The sequence below is a fragment of the Anser anser genome, assembly GCF_964211835.1.
Source record: "Anser anser genome assembly, chromosome: 7".
In the NCBI taxonomy this organism is placed as follows: domain Eukaryota; kingdom Metazoa; phylum Chordata; class Aves; order Anseriformes; family Anatidae; genus Anser; species Anser anser.
The window spans coordinates 21465090-21481961 of NC_139727.1; the positions used below are offsets into that span (position 1 = coordinate 21465090).

The 16872-nt window shown below is 49.6% G+C and overlaps 1 long non-coding RNA gene across 1 annotated transcript in view; it reads left to right on the top strand.

The window, feature by feature from the left end:
* Positions 1-1209: 1209 nt before the first annotated feature.
* Positions 1210-16872, top strand: part of LOC310902846 — a 100912-nt gene continuing 85249 nt past the window's right edge. Inside the window, exons 1-2 of the long non-coding RNA XR_014587035.1 lie at positions 1210-1549; positions 8345-8452. This is a non-coding gene — a long non-coding RNA (uncharacterized lncRNA). The remainder of the gene's footprint in view (positions 1550-8344; positions 8453-16872) is intronic.

Consider the following 16872-nt stretch of genomic DNA (forward strand, 5'->3'; position numbering starts at 1 on the left):
CACTAGGATGAATGTTCCCGCGAGGCTTGGAAGTGCCAAGAGCCAGAGCAAAGTCTTTCTTCTGGTCACCCCAATTCTGCACTGGGGGGTTTCTTTGATGGGAAGGGGACGTTAGCCATCTGTCCCGTCTCAAGGGATGACTGAGTCTGGCTACAGTGTCCATGACGTGATGTTAACGCTCGCAGGCAAACAATACAAGTAGAAATAATGTTTGCAAGTATAAATCATTTTTATAACTTCAGCTAATCAGAATCTGTCCCTTTTATGGGCATGATGAGCTCTCTTTCTCCCTCGCTCTCTCTTTCTCCCTCTCTCTCATTCTGACTCTCACACAGGGTTTCTCAAGTGTGCAGGACATTAAAAGAAAAATGGATAATAAAACTGCAAATGCGGGGCTTGCTCCTGAGAGGTGCCGGGTACTCACAGCTCCGGTTGGCTTCACTGAAGCCAGCTTTTGTGCTGAAACCCACGATCTGAAAGGTACCGGGCAACCCTAGGAGGTGCACAAACCGGCAGCCTTGTGGAGGTTGGGGAGCGCTCCCCAGCTGAGGACTGGAGCCAGCGATCTCCTGCCTGCAAAGTGTTTGGGCTGTGGAAATTCTGTTCTCTGGAGGGAACAAGGATCACATCAAGTGATTCAGACGGTGGAAAGGGACTCAGAGCTCCTGGCCTTGGTCCAGTTCTTTAGGTGATGGTTTTGGTTGCCTGGAAAGGCAACTTCTCCGTGCTTCAGTATAACCCAGCACAAACGGGGAACCGTAACTCAGTTCTGCCCCAGCTGCCTCCCCCTTCACGCAGGGCTGGCTCAGCTCCACCCAAACTAGCAGTTTTTTCTGTGGCAGTAAGCTGCCACTGAATGTTTACAAAACGTCTTTGGAGATGTTGCACAAAGGTGAGGATGGTACAACCTCTGGATGTGAACAGTCATCCTACAAACAGCACGTGTTGCCATAGCATTTATTACACAAGTGTACAACCGGGACTGGGCCAGGCCCAGTTGGAATGGGTATTTGCAGTGAAACCGGGAAAGGGAAATGGCCTAAACATCCTTGGGGTCCCCCACATCACGTCCGTCTTCCATGTCCATGCCTTGATTGCACCCTAGGTCCAAGTCCCCCCAAGTGCTGTATTCCTGCCCCCGAGCAGCCCCGTGTGGAGCCACGGGAGGCAGCAGGCTGTAAGGGGTGAAGCCACACCGTGACAGCAGGGCCCTGTGGCATGCCCGTGCACCTGAGCGGCCTGATGGGCCTCACCTGGGCCTCCCATCCACATACCCTCTGCCCATTGGCCTGGGAGTTTTCATCACATCCCACACCTGGTCCTTTGCTTGGTGTGTTAGGGTCACTTCTCTTCAGCCCTGTCCTGTGGAAGGATCTTGGACTGAGGTGTAGGTTGGTTTTGAGTGCTCTTGGTAGCACCATCTCATGCTGCTCCTGGCTGGGCTCCCTGGAAGGACCCTGAACCTAATCCAACGCCCTGCCTTGTCCAGGAACACTGATGGGCCCTTCTCTGGTAACACTGTTTGGATGTCGGGGGACTGCTCTAGTTGGTGAGTGTTGCCTGTTCTGTAGCTGGCTTTGCTTCCTGGCTCGCTGCTGCTGTGGAGCAGCCCTGCTCTTCCTGCTCGTTGATGCTTTTCAGCCCACTGTAACTGGAGCACTGGACTGCTCTTTTATTCAGTTGTAGCTACAGTTCTTTTACTTAAATTGTCCTTTTCCTGGTTAGTCAGAGATGTCCCCTTGTCAGCAGGAACATTTCTCCTATCCCAGGTCCCCTAACAGTAACTGCTTTCTTTTTGCTATGCATTTTCAGCTCCACACCAACTGGTACGCTGTTCTTTTTCTTTCTCTTACCCCTAGTTTGGACCCAGAGCTCAACACTAGCCTTTCAGGTTCAAAGTGACCGGGTCTGTTGGTAAGCTTTCTGTCTGGGCATGGGTTACAGGGCTCTCTCTGCAGCTTTGCAGAAACTGTAGGGTTACAATTGGTTTCTGTTATCCTGTAGGGATGGGAGAAAGGTAAAATACAGAGCAGTATTACTGTGGGGCTCTAAACGCGTCACCAAATATAAGCTGGAGCTACCAAGGAAACTTAGCTGGGAAATGTATGTTGGCTGAGCAGTGTCTGCAGCTTGCCTATGGCTTCAGAGGAAACTTGGGGTTCTGCTTTGGGCTCAGCTTAGAGATGAGAAAATAAAACAGTTTAGAGATGTGGTGGGATGGGATTGGAAAGGTTCTGCCAAAGGAAAGTAGACAGGGCCAAGGTATATCTGATAAAAATCTTTTGTATGGGTAACAACTTGGGAAGTGCTGGGGCATTGTTTAAATCTTTACCAAAAAGTTAGTTTTACATTTAGCTTCATATTTGGGTTTGATAAATGGGAAGGAAATTGTCAGAGAGAGAAATGAATATGCACAGGAGGAGAAGAAACCAGTATGCATGGGCAAAAAAAAAGGAAATGGCATTTGATTAAGAAGAGGAAAGTGATCTCTTTGAATTGGGTCGCTGCTGTTGGACCACTGGGAAAGCAGTGTCTCTGTTTGCAAGTGATCTGTTTCACCAAGCGAAAAAGATGAGGCAGAGCAGAAGAAAAGCTGAAGAAAGATCAATGGGAGGAGGGGGACAGCATGGCAGATTTAATTAATTACTGCATATTAAAATGTTTGTTTACAGTAACAAACAGCTACAAGAGGTCTGATGTTAATTAATTTACAGCATTTTTCACCAGTCCCTTTGCCGTTGCTGGCAGTCAAGGAGGTAACACTGTGGCAGGTAAGATAATGTCTCTTTGGGTTTGCAGCAGCCTCTCGGAGGTGAGTTGGGAAGGTAGCGCAGCGCTGACTGGCTGCCTCGGCGTGGCACAGCGTGCAGGGAATCTTGTCCAGCTGGTGGAGGAGGCATCATTCCCCAGCCCGGGGCACAGCGCCTGGGCATAGCTTGGATGCTGATCTGTGTGATGGTGGGTGCTTGGATAAGGAGCCAGGCCTTGTGGGATGGGGGCTTGGTGTCCTCTTGGTTGTGCTGTAAGCGCAGGTGTGCTGGGAGGCTTCAGCCAATTTCACTGTTGCTGTGGGTCCTGCAGCTCCAAAGAGATCTGAGCAGCCTCTGTGGTATTCAGTGCTACAAAATAAGCCCTTTCTAGGGCTAGTGTGTAGGGAATCACGGTCTCCTCCATGTGTGGAAGTCTGGAGTGCAATGCGTCCTTCCCCAAAGGTGCATGTGGTCAGTCTGCATGGGCATATAGCAATTCTGTTCTCAGGGAGATTCTGTTCTAGGGGAGATTATACCTGGAACAGGGCTTTGTATATAAGTAGATAGGATCCCAGGCATTTTCCTTCTAACAAATCAACTTCAGGCTCTGGGGAAATCTCTGTGTGTGCAGGCCGCCCAGAATGGTTTCTCTGCCCGACTGCCTCATGTTCTGCCCTCCCTCCTCACCTAGTCTTAGAGGGCACAGGAGGGAAGGTATTTGTGTACCACTGGCCCAACTGTGCTACACCTGGGGCTAGATGCCTTCAAAGTGGATGGAGGGTGCTCTGTATGAGCTGACCAGGTGGCCCAGGCCCTAAGAGCAATGTGTGGGCTCTGCAAATGGAGGCAAAACCCAAGGGTTATCCATAAAGCTCTGTTTCACTGAAACATCTGGAGGCCTTGGCAGAGGTCTGAGAAGCCCTTTCATGCCCTGTGTAATGGATGGGCAGGTAATTAAGCATGGAGAGAGCAAGGCTGAGCTTGAAACCTGTGATCCTGGTTTCACTGGTGTTAACACTAGCAAAGTGGTGGTGGAGGACTGCATCTCACACCTGGCTGGTTCCTCAGAGCTGATGGAGCTGTGCTCTGTGCTTCTTTCCAGTGAGCCCTCTGTAAATACAGCCTGGTAGTTCATTATGACCATGAAACTGTTAACACTGGGGAGAAGGAAAGTCTCCTTACACCATTCCTACCAACACCAAAGGCCTCCAGGCTGAAACTCCAGCTGGAGTAAATCAGCCTTGTTTCCTGAGCTTCACTGAACCTCATTCGTGCCGGTGGAAGGACACTGTGCCTCTAACAGCTGCCTCTAGGGAAAAAGTCATCTTCCACTTCTGGAAGCTCCTTACCTGGGTTTCTTCGTGTGGCTGCAGGTGGGCTTTGTTCTCATCTACGTGCGGGCCTTTGCAGTAATCCCATAATTGATCTCTGCAGTGGCCCTGATATTGGCCCTGTCATTTTAATTGGCAGTTAACACTTGTAATTGGTCCTGACTGTATCCCTCTGGCAATTAGCTCTTGTCACGGCGGTTCAGTTCCAAGTCCTTTAGACCGGGCGTTAAGAGGTCCTAACGTGGGCCTGCCCAGGCTGCCCTTTGCTGCTTGTAATTTGACCGGCTGTGACTTGGGCTGCGAGCTGTGCTGCTCCGCCCTGATCGCAGCCATGCCCTGATCTCAACACTGACACTCAGTTGTTGCAGTTCTCCCTTTCACTGACCTCTGCAATCAAGCCCCGTAGCAGAGAACCATAACAGTAATTGCGTGGTAATCGGCAGGAGGCAGCGGGGAGGTGTGCTGGAGCACGGGACCCAGGAAGTCTGGGCTAACTTCTATTTGTGAAACACTCAGATTGACTTCTGTGAGTGCAGGCAGGTGGCTTTAACAGGTGGGAGCCTCTTTGCATCCGTGTCCTTCATGGCACTGCATAATGTCTGCATCCCAAAGAGCCAATACAGTCCGTTGGGTTACGAAATGACAAGGGGCTTCTAGGTACTAAGCGTGGCAGGGTGAGAGCAGGTTCTTCTGTAAGTACCATGTTGTTTCAGAGATAAGCCTGCAAGGCAGCAAAACCTTTGCTGACGAATGATTTCTCAAACTGTTAACGGGCTGAACATAGCTGAACATCTGGGAAGACACCGGAGCAGCTGTTGCTGCTCTTTAACTTTCTGCTTTTCCTTTAACCAGAAAAATGCTGGCAGGAGGTAAGTGGAAAAAGTAGGCCCCAAATGGAGGGGCCTGGTAGCCCCGTGAATGAGATCAGTGTGACAAGTGACTGGGTGCCAATCATTTTATAGGGTGCTCAAACACAGGAGGAGGTTGTCAGAGATGCTGTGGAGTCTCTATCCTTGGTGATACTCAGAACCTGACAGGATTCAGCCATGAGCAACCTCCTCCTGGCCCTCGTTTGAGCAGAGAGGCTGGACTAAACGGTCTCCTGGGTCCCTTCCCCCCTCATCTATTCTGTGATTTTGTGGGGTGAAAGAGTCACGGAGGTGGAAGGAGATCCTGGAGGGTCCTTCTGGCACAGGCACTGTAGGACATGGCCCTGAAGCTCTTCCGGAAACCTCCTGGAAGTCCTTGAGGTGGGGAGCTTTGCAGCTTACTTGGAGCTTACTCCCTTTAACTAAAATAGCACGGTTAAATAACATACGAGGGCAGTGAGGAGACACTGTCCCTCTCCAGGTCTCTGGTTGCCAGCTGTGTTGTAAAGCTCCCACACTGCTGTCTTGGAGCAGTAGTGCACTTATTTACTTTCCCAGTGTGCTGGTATTTCACTTCACTTTTTTCATGACAGAGATAAGTGACTTCTTTAGTTCTGAATAATAAGTAAGTAAAATAAATGTGCACGTCGAGTTGGTAATTCTGACTCCAACTTGAGGCACACTGAAATCTGTCTGAACAGAGTTTGTGTCAATTTTGGCTCACCAAGGTTGTAGTCGTGTTTTGTTGCACAGTCTTTCCTTCTGCTGTTTTGTTCTTCAGGCTTCTAGTTAGCTCTAGACTGATCTAGCACAAGTAGGATTGAGAGCTAACCCAGCCAGTGGCTGATAGGCCATGTGCTGGGGGTGCAGATGGAGGCCAGAAGTGGGCAGAAAGGCCAGCCTGAAGGTCTGGGTTGCGAGGCTTCTTTAGGGATGAGAAGCCTTTCTCTGGAAGATCTCAAACTCACTAGGTGGGAGCTGAGGCTTGAAGGAAAATAAGGGATTATATGGGCTCACAGTATGATTAGGAGATTTGGAAGTGTTTTTATCACCTGAGAGTGTATCCAGCATATACCTGGTTTCAGTCTCTTCACTGCAAATTTTTGAAGCAGGTGCAGTGTGTTGGCACTGCTCAGTGCAGGACGTAGTGGGGTGGGGACTTCAGGGGAGCTGCTGGGTGCTGAGGTCAGCCTTTGAGCGAACAACAGCATACGGGCACGGGCTGAGCCCAGACGGGCCTGATTGCCCATTTGTGCCTGTATTGTGGCTGTGAGGTTTCCGTACGAAGCCAGTGAGCTGCACTGATCTGTATTAGTGGAGTATCTGGTGCTCTGGCTCCAGGAAGGTTGCTCCTGATTTACACCGCTGGAAGGGTGACTGCAGACTGAGCAGGTACATCTGTATGTATTTGCTGTAGGCTGCTGCCTTCCCTCAGTGCTTTGGAGTAGCTTACCAGTGTGTGTATATATATATATATTTTAACCTGTAAAGCCTCTAATTTGTCTTTAAAGAGCAAAGTAAATGTTATTTCACAAGGGGAATACAATGCTCTCTTGATAGAGGCAGCTTGTATAGATCTGTAATAATAATACCAATAATAATAATTATTATTGGGTAATCTCCTGTTCAGGATTCTGGCTGCGCAGGCAGTTCCTCTGCATTTTGATAGCCTTGTGGCCAGTAAGAAAGCATTAAAAATGATGCAAGCATTTAGCGTTTGTGAACTTAACTCTATAAACTTGATGGAGTGAAAAGAATCTTTTTGTTCTGTGCTGAGCTGAGAAATGTTCTGGCACTCTGGACACCTGCCATCTTCCCCTACTGCCTCTTTTACGTCCTGCTGTGAATCTGCAGCATCTTCTGCAGTGGCAGCAGCTGGCAGGACTCAGGTGCCTTTATCTCCGTGGCAGCTCTCTGTACTTGTGCAGCACCTTGCACTATGCAGTCCGAATTCCTGCATGTGGGGCTGCTTAGTGCACCAGCAATGAACATGATAAATAATAAAATCTGTCAACAAAGAACAGCGTGACCCTGTAAATCATTGACAGCTAGAAAAAGTGTTTTCTCCGTGGGAAATGTCTGTATTACTCTTTCATCTCTTTATTGTCTTTCTGATGCTAACATCAGACAGTAGCCAAATTTGTGGGGTGCAGATGTCGGAGCAGATCCACAATCCGTGTGGAGATGCTGGGGTGTAGGTGGGACCACGCTGATCTCTGCTGTTGCAGTACAGCTCCCTCGGACAGCCTCCTGTAACACTACACTGGGTGTATAATTCTTGTAATCACTCAGTAGGCATGTTTCTGGGAGTGAGATCTGAGCCAAAGCAGAAATCTAATTCAGGATCTCAGGCGATCTTTCTTTCTCCTAACTGGTGGCCTTGGGCTCAGAGTGACTGACTCACACAAGGAAATGAGTGTGACCCGTACGTTGTTACTGCTATGTGTGCACGTAAGGGCAATTGAGTTGGTGGTTGATATCTGATGAAATCACTGATGACTTTTTGGTGACCTCTGATGGAAAGGCCACGTCTGAGACCGGGAGATTTTTCCTGCACAGTGGTCTGTCATAAACAACAGCACCTCGTTGCGATATGCTGGCTCTGCAGGAAACAGCAGCAGTCCAGCATTTCCAACTTGTCTGTATAAAACTTGGGGGCCTGAACCTTTAGTTAGCTTACATCAACGTAGCTCCCTGGGAAACAAAGGAGTTTTACTTATCTCCTCCAGCTGGTTCTTAAATCCAAGGGTAGGTGCTGAATATGTTGGGGTATCCGTGTTTTTATCCTTCCTCCTGAATGGGTCCCGAATAGCTGCTTATGCTAACTTTAGAGCAGCAGAACGTTTTCAGTAGTAGTAAATGTGTACTTAGGAACCAAACTTTTATCTTTAAGGCTTGAAAATGTTGGTCAGAGCAACTCACATGTCTGTTGCAGGTCTCTGGAGCCTGTATATATCTGATTTGTCTGCAATTCTTACTAGTTAGTAGCAAGTGAAGAGAGAATCGGGTCACACAGTCGCTGGTTCAGCCCCAAATACAACTGCTGATGATTAGGAAAAGTCAGGCAGTGTTAAGAGACGAATTAGGAGAAAACTGAAACCTGTCCCTTCTGGTTGCCCCAAAAGGGGACAGTGCACAAGCTTGGGGGCTATGGATCACACAGTACAGAACATAGGGAAGGGTTAGAAATGCCAACCTAATAAACAGCAGGATTGACAAGAAGCCAGAAAACCACATGGACCAGAATATATAACTTGCAGCCCACGGCCCACAACACTATCTTTCTTTACCAGTGAGCAGTCCTGCCCTGTGTCTGCTCTTCTCTGCTCTTTAGGTAGCTGAGCTGTCTTTCACTTGGAAACTTTGTAATGCTGACAGTATTTTTTTTCCCCAGGAGCTGCCCTAACAGCCTTGTTTCCCACTGGTCCCATTGGAGCCTAATCCCAGCTCTACTGCTGCTCTGCGGTCAGCCAGGACCCAGTTCTCCGGACGGCCGTGTATGGTACGTGATCATCAAGTTGGGGATGTTTGGCCTATCTCAGAGTTAGGCTGCTCTCCTGTTCGTGCCCAAGCTTTTCTCTGGGTGTGCTAGGATTAGGGAGGTGAGGAAGAGTGCTGACATGCTGATGCTAAGGGGGCTTGGGGTCAGCCTACAGTTAAGGATTAGGCTCAGTTGGTTTCACAGATGCTGTAGTCACTGGTGTCAGCAGAGGGTCTGGCTGACTTCGTTACACGTTTTGGGCTGCATCATCAGATCTTACAGGCCAACTGAAGTAGTGTATAAGGCTTTCCACCAGCTGGCCATCACCCTGTGCTGCTGCTTTGCACAGCACCACTGCCATTGTGTGTACTTTTGCCCGTCTGCACCTCCCCTGCTCTCTGCCTAGGACAGGTTGGCAGGAGTAGATGTGGCTCCCCTTCCTACCTGGACACTGTGTACAATGAGCAGTCGCAAAGCTCCAGTGGTAAAATGTGTTTTGAAAAGTCAGTGGATGGCTCTGAAAGGCCTCTTTCACATCCTGCACTAACAAATGAAACTCCTTGTTCCATCAAAATAAGATTGATAACTCCTCTGTCATTTCACATTTAATATTCTGAATATTGAGAGAGGTGTGGGTTTCCCTTGAGACACCAGCCTTTTTGCGCATCTCCTCCTTCATCTCCAGAGAGCCTGCTTGGAAGGCTGGGGGGGTTGCGGGGGGAGAAAAAGGAAAGAAAGACTTGAGGTGGAGAAAAGGAGAAAAATGACAGAGGAGCTCTTTCCTTTTTTTCATTTCATCAGCAACGAGTTTCTCATTTCAGAGCCTGGCAAATGGAATTGTGCTTGTTCAGCCACAATGAATGATCTTCCTTCCCTAGCCATCCCTGTTCCTGCCCCAGCCTCCCCCCACCTCGTTGAAAATGAGGTGGCCCCTTGGGGCCACTGAAATAGGTTTCAAAAATAAAAATGTTCCTGTTTTTATGGACGTTAGAAACTGTGATCTGTTTCAGTTAGAACTTTTGAGAAGCCAGAGTTGGGTGTGTGTGCGGGGGGAGACAGAAAAACCAAGGGAGCTCAAACCAACCCGAAGCAGATGTTTTTTCAATTTGCCATGAAGGGGCAATCCAGGTATCTGTCTAAACACTTAACCTGGGGTTGCTTAAAGAAGGAGGACAAGAAGAAAATAGTTTCCAATCTCATTTCTCCCCTCCCTGTTCTTTCTCACTCTCTGATGTTGTGAAAGGAAGCAGTAGTGACACCTGGAGCAATTGTGGATACCCAGAAATGTGATGCTGGACACATCCTTGCCAGTTGGAAACTGTCCTAGCTTAGTTCCTTCTGAAGGGGCTAGCCCTGCTCAGCTTTCTGCTGCAGCTGTGGAGAAGCTGAATGAAACGGCCCAGGTGCAGCTGTGTAGTACAGCTTCCTTCCTCTCCAGGTGCGGTAGGACAGCAGTTTCCTGCTGTAGGATGGTGATGTCTCAGCTGGTATTGCCACATGTGACATCTGTGTCCCACCAGACCCACCTCAGGACGGATCAAAAAGCCTTGAGTAGCACTGCTCTCCCGTCTGCCACCTCTACAGGAGAGGCCATGGCCTGCATTGCGGCTGGGCAAGCTGGGACAGGTGGGCAGGTGTTCCTGAAGGCCTGACATTTCCCACAGGAACACCAAGACTTAGAGTGGCTGCATCTGGCCTTGGTCTGGGTCTGCATCGTGCCCCTGGATGCACATTAATGGGACCCTGCAACATTGATGTCTCTGGGCTTGTCTCCCAGGTGCTGCCTGCCCTTGCTCTAACTCCCTGAGGACCCCAGGCAGGCAGATGCTATGTTGGCCACTCAGCTTTCTTGCTGAGAAGTTTCCTGTGCCACAATTCAAAAGCTTCATTGGTGCAGTCTCCCATACCCTTGAGTGGTTTTGTAGATGGGGCACAACTTGCTTCCTTGGCAGTGGGTTGGGGTGCCCTATTCCCCTTGCATAAAAGAAATGTGTTGCCCAGAGACGGGTTGCAGCCTCTTGCACAGGAAAAATCTTTCTGCGGGCTGTGGCTTGGGGCAGATATTCATTGCTTGGCTCACAGTAATTCACTGTATCTCACGGGACCCATTGAGCTTATTTAACAAAGGTCAGCTAAATTTTCTAGTGTCCTGCTGTGGAAGCAGTATCAGTAGAAATCTTATTTATCCTTGGTGTCCAGCTACTTGGCTGCTCATTTCAAATGGCCATGGTGGGATAAGTCCAAAACTGGTGTGGTCGTGTTGGGCAGTCTTAGAGCATCAGCTGCACAGTAACTGGTGAGAGGGTGCAGCTGTGCAGAGTCCGATCTGCTCCCTCGCTTTCCCTGCCTTGACTTTCCTGTGGCTGAGACTACCTAGGTTTTGACACTCGTGGTTTGCATCAGTTTGTAGGGTTATAGGCAATCTGGGCCAGTTGTGACCCTAAAGGGGGACTTGTTTTCAAAGGCTCTGAAAACTGTTGTGGCTCACTCAATGATTTCTGCTTGAAGGACACTCCATAAATCATCTGTTGTGAATGTTTTTGTCACTGCTCATCACAGGTTGGTGGCTCCTGTCTCAGCTTGAGGCCTAGGGTGCTGGGTGCTGTGCAAAGCATGGTAGGAGATAGCTGCTGCTCTGAAGACTACGCAGTCTAAGTGGACATGGCTGTCAGGTTTGCACGGATGGCGTTCTGGTTTTCGCAAGGTGGGCTCTGTTACAGCCTCTTTCTGCTCACTCCTGTGAGTTCTCTTAATCGACCTGACCCTTTCTATTTAATTGCGCTGATGAATTTGCATATCTCACTCCTGGGATCTCCCCAGTCCCACCAGCGAGCAGGATGTGCTTCTAGCTTGTGGCGTGCAAGATCCCTCCCCTGTCCTGGATGGATTTTGCAGTACGAGCAGCCTGCTAACAGGTGCTGATTTGTGGCTGTACTGCCAGTGGGAGTGTTTGTGTGCAGCACCTGGCCCGTCAGTGGGCTGACGGTAACTGCTCTCTGGCTAGCTGGGGATAAGTAAACACCAAATACCTGTGGACCTTTTGTGGCTCTCCTGGGACATGGTCAGGGTACTTGCAGCAGACCTAAATGCCAGATCTTCTGAGAGCAACAGCGGTGTCTCAAACACAAGCAATTATCTCTGGAGGAGGGAACAAGCAGCTGCCTTTGGCACAGCTCTGGATCAGCAGTCTCAGGGAGGGCAATTGCAACTTCACCTCTGGGGTTTCCTTTTGTTGATGTGCCACAATGCTGGGATCCAGTGAGGATGGACACCATGGAATCCTGATTGTGGCACTGCCAAGAGCTGGATGAGGAGAGAAACTCCTGCACTGATCACTTCCAAAGTTAGACTTCAGCCCGTTCTTCAATCCTGGGACCCTTTCCTGCTGTAAACACACTGGTGGTGTTTCCACCATGGAGGAAGGGAAACTTTCCTTTTGAGTTTGTCTGTGTCAAGGGAAGGGTGGTGGGGGGGAGGGAATCATGGTCTCCTCTAGCCATGAAATGCTATATAGTCTCTGAGCCAGATGTGATTTGCCTTTTGAAGGAAAAGGCTTCATGGTGGTTATCGCCCTTTTGTCATCCTGCTGCTATCTCATGTAGGTGGTGCCTGGGCTAAATGTAGAAACCTGACTCACTGTGATTCAGTAGCCAAGTACCTCCTGTGCATTTTTGCTGCTGTAAACCTTTCTATTTCTCCTCTGGTGCTCTTCCATCCTGCCTCTGTACAGGTGGCTTGTTTTCAAGCACTGACCCTTCCAAGGGTGCGAGTTATCTGAAGGTGCAGCTTGTATGGCAATGTGAAGGTCTGGTTTTGTTGTGATGAAAGCTAGGCTCTGTGTGATCAGTACAGCCTTCTGCACTGGCCTTCCTACCTGTTCCAGGTCTCCGTGTCAGTGCAGGCAACCCCAGGCCTGGACGGGGAACCAGAACACTGCAAGAGAAGGGACTTAGAAGTAAGACGGTTCATCCACCTTTTTGAGTGCAGTCTTTCCTCTATGATTAATTATTCTGTTTCATGACACAGTTTGGGATACCTCCTGCAGCCCATGGGCTGCCTTATCTATCCATCAGCAAAGGAAGGATGCTCCCAGAGTACCAGGAAAGAGGGAAAGCCAAAGAAAAAATGAATGAGTGACAGGAAGCAAGGAGAACAGGAGGCAGGAGAAATGCTTTTCCTTTTTTTTCCCTTCACTTTCCCTTTCTTAGCTTCCCTGTGCTCTGCCTGCTCCCATCAAAGCCGCTGGAAATTGTTACCGACAGATCGAGTGTCTTCCAGTTTCTGTGTCAGGGAGTTTTGCCGATTCTCTGAACCATGCAAAAGAGGGGTCAGGCAAGAGAAGGAGAGAGCAAGAGAATGACCAATTCAGCACAGCTCTGGGCTTTATCACTGATCTGGTCAGGTTCACTGGGTTTTAACTCTATGAGCCAGTCAGGCTTAGAAACTCACACCTTTGTTATCACCTTTCAAGAGGAGGGAGCGGGCAGTGTGAATTCTCTGGGGTCATCTCGAGAGGCAGGCCAGGGATCACTCCTGCAGCAGCCTGCCTTGCCCTCACCTTCCACAGCACGCCAGGCACTTGGATGCTCTCTGTCAAGATTGATCACTATTTATTACCCCACAGATCAGAGTGGGGACAGAGGCATGTTGGAGGAGATTTTGGGGTTGTGCTCGGCCCTACTGTCATGGCTTTGGGCAGGGAGGTGCACAAAGGGGTTGGAAGTTGCCAGCACCAAGCACCACTGCCATTTGGGTCTGGATCCGAACTGAGAGCTCTGAGGTGTTGGGACTGCCTTTGGTTCTGCCCTGTGTTCCCACGGTGGGTACAGAGGCTGTACCTGTATGGGTCTAAAAGCAGGGACCACTCCTGCCTGGCCCTGTAAAATTGCCCAAGTGAGACACTTGGGCAATTACTTCTCCTTATGGATCCTCCTTCTGGAAGTTGGAGCCTGGTAGCAGCAAGAGATGGAGTGTCGCATGGGGAGCACGATATTGCAGCTAACAGTCACGTTGCTGGAGGCTTAGGTCTGATGGGGCTTGAGTGGAGGCTTGGGGAGTCTTTACTTAGTTGGAACAAAGTCTCTGCAGGCCCAGATTAGTTCATTAAAGCCTGGTATCTTGCTTCTTCTCGCTGCTAAAGCTTTGCTCTGATGTGTTGCTGATAACACTGCTGAATGTGCATGTCCTGAAAAAAAACCATCTCTGCCTTTAGCAGATGCTCTTGTATCATCGCATCTCTCTGCAGCGTGGAGGTTTAGAGGCTGAAGTGGCATCGCTCAGTGGAGGAGAGGAGCTGTAAGCTGCTGGGACATCGGGATCCTGTTCCTTGTGTGTGTGTGGTGGGGACCATCAGGATCTTCGGGAGCCTCTGTTCTCCTCTCCAGAAAGTCTGCTGTGACCCCTGTGCCCTAGAGATGCTACGAGAGCCGTGCCTGGTAGGGGTGCCAGCTCAGGGAGAGCAGGCCCCGAGCACACATTGCTCACCTCAAACCCCCCATGCCGCAGTGCTCTGTGTGGCTGTTAGCTGGCAGGGCAGGAAGGAGGAGCGGCCGGCTGTGCCAGCTCTGGGGACAGCAAGGGAGGGAACAGCGTGCACATCCTGGGGGGGGCTTTGGCAAGGACAATGCTGAATGTGGAGGTTCAGAGTGACGTGTACAAATAGCAGCCGAAGGGAGCTGGCTTTCCTGCCGGCCTGCGCCACTCCCTCACCCTGCAGAGAGCAAGATGCTGGCTGGGCGTAAGTCAGTCAAAGAAATCGTCGCTTCAGCAAAAGGTTCCTGGAGTTCGGAAAGTGGAGGAAGATTGAGGGGAATGTCAACTGACCCTGCTGTCACCACCAGCAGGAGGCACGGAGGTGTCTGGCAGCTTTCTGTGTGGGTGTGTTGGGGCTGTGGTTGAAAGGCCTACATGCATGGTAGGTTTTTTTTTTTGAACAACCATGGCTGAGACAGGGTTGCTGACACAGGTGTCACCAGATGAGGAGGAGAAACAGGAGATTTTTCCCTCCCAAGCTCTGAATAGTTGGTTGCTAGAGCTAAGGTGCTAGAGATCCCCTTCTGCAAAGGAGGACGTCTGCAGGCCTCTCAGCTTCTTCCCGCTGGGCAGCTTGTCTGTGAAGGTTATGGGCATCATGGGAGGAGATGGAGCTTCTGAACGTTCATATGGATCTGCTCTGTGACACCGATGTTGCCCTAGTTTAATAGCAGGAGTTTCTGCTTTTGTTTAACTTTGCTTTAAGGCTTCTGGCATGGTGGTGACGTGGCAGGAATTTAGGCACTGGTAGGCAGCGGGGACCCTTGGGAATGTTGTTGCTGGGGCAGGGCAGAGCCCCAGCTCAGACTGCAGGTGCTCCGCAGCTGAACAGCAGCCAGGACCCCGCACTGCAGAGCTCTCACAGGTGGAGCAGTGGGGAAAGAGTGGGTGTGATTTGGTCTGGGTCAGCAACAGTTTGGAAGAGGTCCGAGACCAACTTCACCTGACTCTTCTGAAGCTCCTCATGTCTCTTTCAGGCTCATCTGCTTTCTCTGAAGGAATGATTGTGTGGTGTTTGGAAGAGGTCTTTGTCTTGTGTGAGGCATTGCTGGCCATTGACAAGAGGCGAAAAGAGGTAGGTTCAGTACTTGCAGTGGAAAGTGCACGTGTTTGAGATGGGGGCTGTTAGATCCTCTGAGGATTTGAGGGACAAGCTTGGAGCACTTACAAGCAGTTTGTTCCCCTTCATGCATGGATATCACCCTCGCTGTGAACTGTCTTGTGATGGCTTCTGTGGTGCACTGCTAATTCCCAGTGGTGCTACAAAGGTGTCTAGTGTCATAATTATGGAACATGTTGAAACTGAATAGACAGCTTTTGATTTTTGACTTGGTATAGGCAGAACCACGTGCAATTGAGTAAAGAGTCTCTTAGTTTTGACTTGTACTTCAGAACCTGCAGAATGTACTTGGGTTGTATTTTCCAACTTTCCGTTCACCGTGACAAAAGCACAAAGCTAAAGCTGGAATTCTCATTGACTTGTCTCCAAGAGCTAGGGCTTTAATAGTATTCACACTTAATGTTGTATGTGAGATCTGGTAACTGCAGGGAAAAAAGTGTCAGCAAACATCCCATACCAGGCAAGCCTCAAGACAGATGAGACGCTGTGCAAAGTGCATAGATATCAGTTCAGTTCCATTGTAATCAGCTTTGTATACCTCATGCTTGCTTATTCTGTGCTGATACTCTGTTCTCACAGAGTTGTCCAAAAATTTCAGTTGTACTTGGCTTTTGAAATGCAGGTTTGGTGTGTCAGAAGGGGTTGGTGAGCAGTACGGGGAAGGAGATGAGGAGCCTCTGGTTGGGAATCACCCATTTTTGGTACTGAAGGTGGCTGTCAAGGCTGATGCCTTCTGAGTGTGGGACCATGAGCAGCAGTCACATTGTCCCCGGATAAGGTCCATCCGGATGGCCTGGAGCCTCCTCCGCTAGAACAGCCCTAGCGGGGTTGGAAGGAGCGTGTACACAGCTGCTGTGAAGAGGAGACAGACCTGTGTTGTGGTACTCATAAGCCAGGGGAACTTTATTATACTGGCATTACAATTAGCAAAGGGTGTATTTGTGCTGAAAGTGTGTGTTTGGGGAGGGGGAGTCAGGGAGGGGAAAGAGCTGGCGGTGATGGGGAGGAAGGGAGGGTGCCCTGACCTCTCCTCGTAGCCCTGACTGTGTCCCCATCTGAAGGTCTGGCATATCCACTCTCACTACTTAATGATAGTGACATTACCCATCCGCCCAGCATCGCGGGGCTTTTGTCTTCATTCAGGCAGAAATGAAGTTCTCCTGGGCGCACTTATCAATCACTGCAAAGCTCCAGCTGTTCCGGAGCCTTTGGATCGACTTCAACAGCCGTGCTTACAAATTGTCTCTGAATAGCACCGAGCTGAGACCCCCTTTTTTGTCATTGTCTTCCGACAAATGTTTTTTTTCGGCAGCCTTTCGCAGACGTTGCCGGCTGCCTTCTGCCGCGGTGATTGAAAACAGGCCTGTTTTGCATTCTCCTGCCGGAGTCCTGGGTTCAGGGAGCTGTCCCTGAGTGCCACTCCAGCGAGTGCCGTGCCAAAGACAATTACATGCATAGTTTTGCTGATTGCATTAAAATCATTAGAATGAAAGATTCTGAAATCGTACATTAAGGGGGGAAATTAGAAAAAGCTTCAGAGACAGACAGCAGCGTCCCCAAAGTGAGGGCAATACAATTAGCTCAAATTGTGTTACATACACACAGACTAGGAGTAGCTCCTGTAACAAATGACCTTATTATTGTTGCTCCCTCTCTCCCTCCATTCCTTTTTCTCTCCTTCACTCCCTTCTCATTCTCATTCCTTCCTTTTTCCCTTCTCAGAAACTTATTCTTTGTCCAGGACTGCCATTCTCCTTGTTCACCCCTTCCTCTTGCTCTTCTCCCCTTC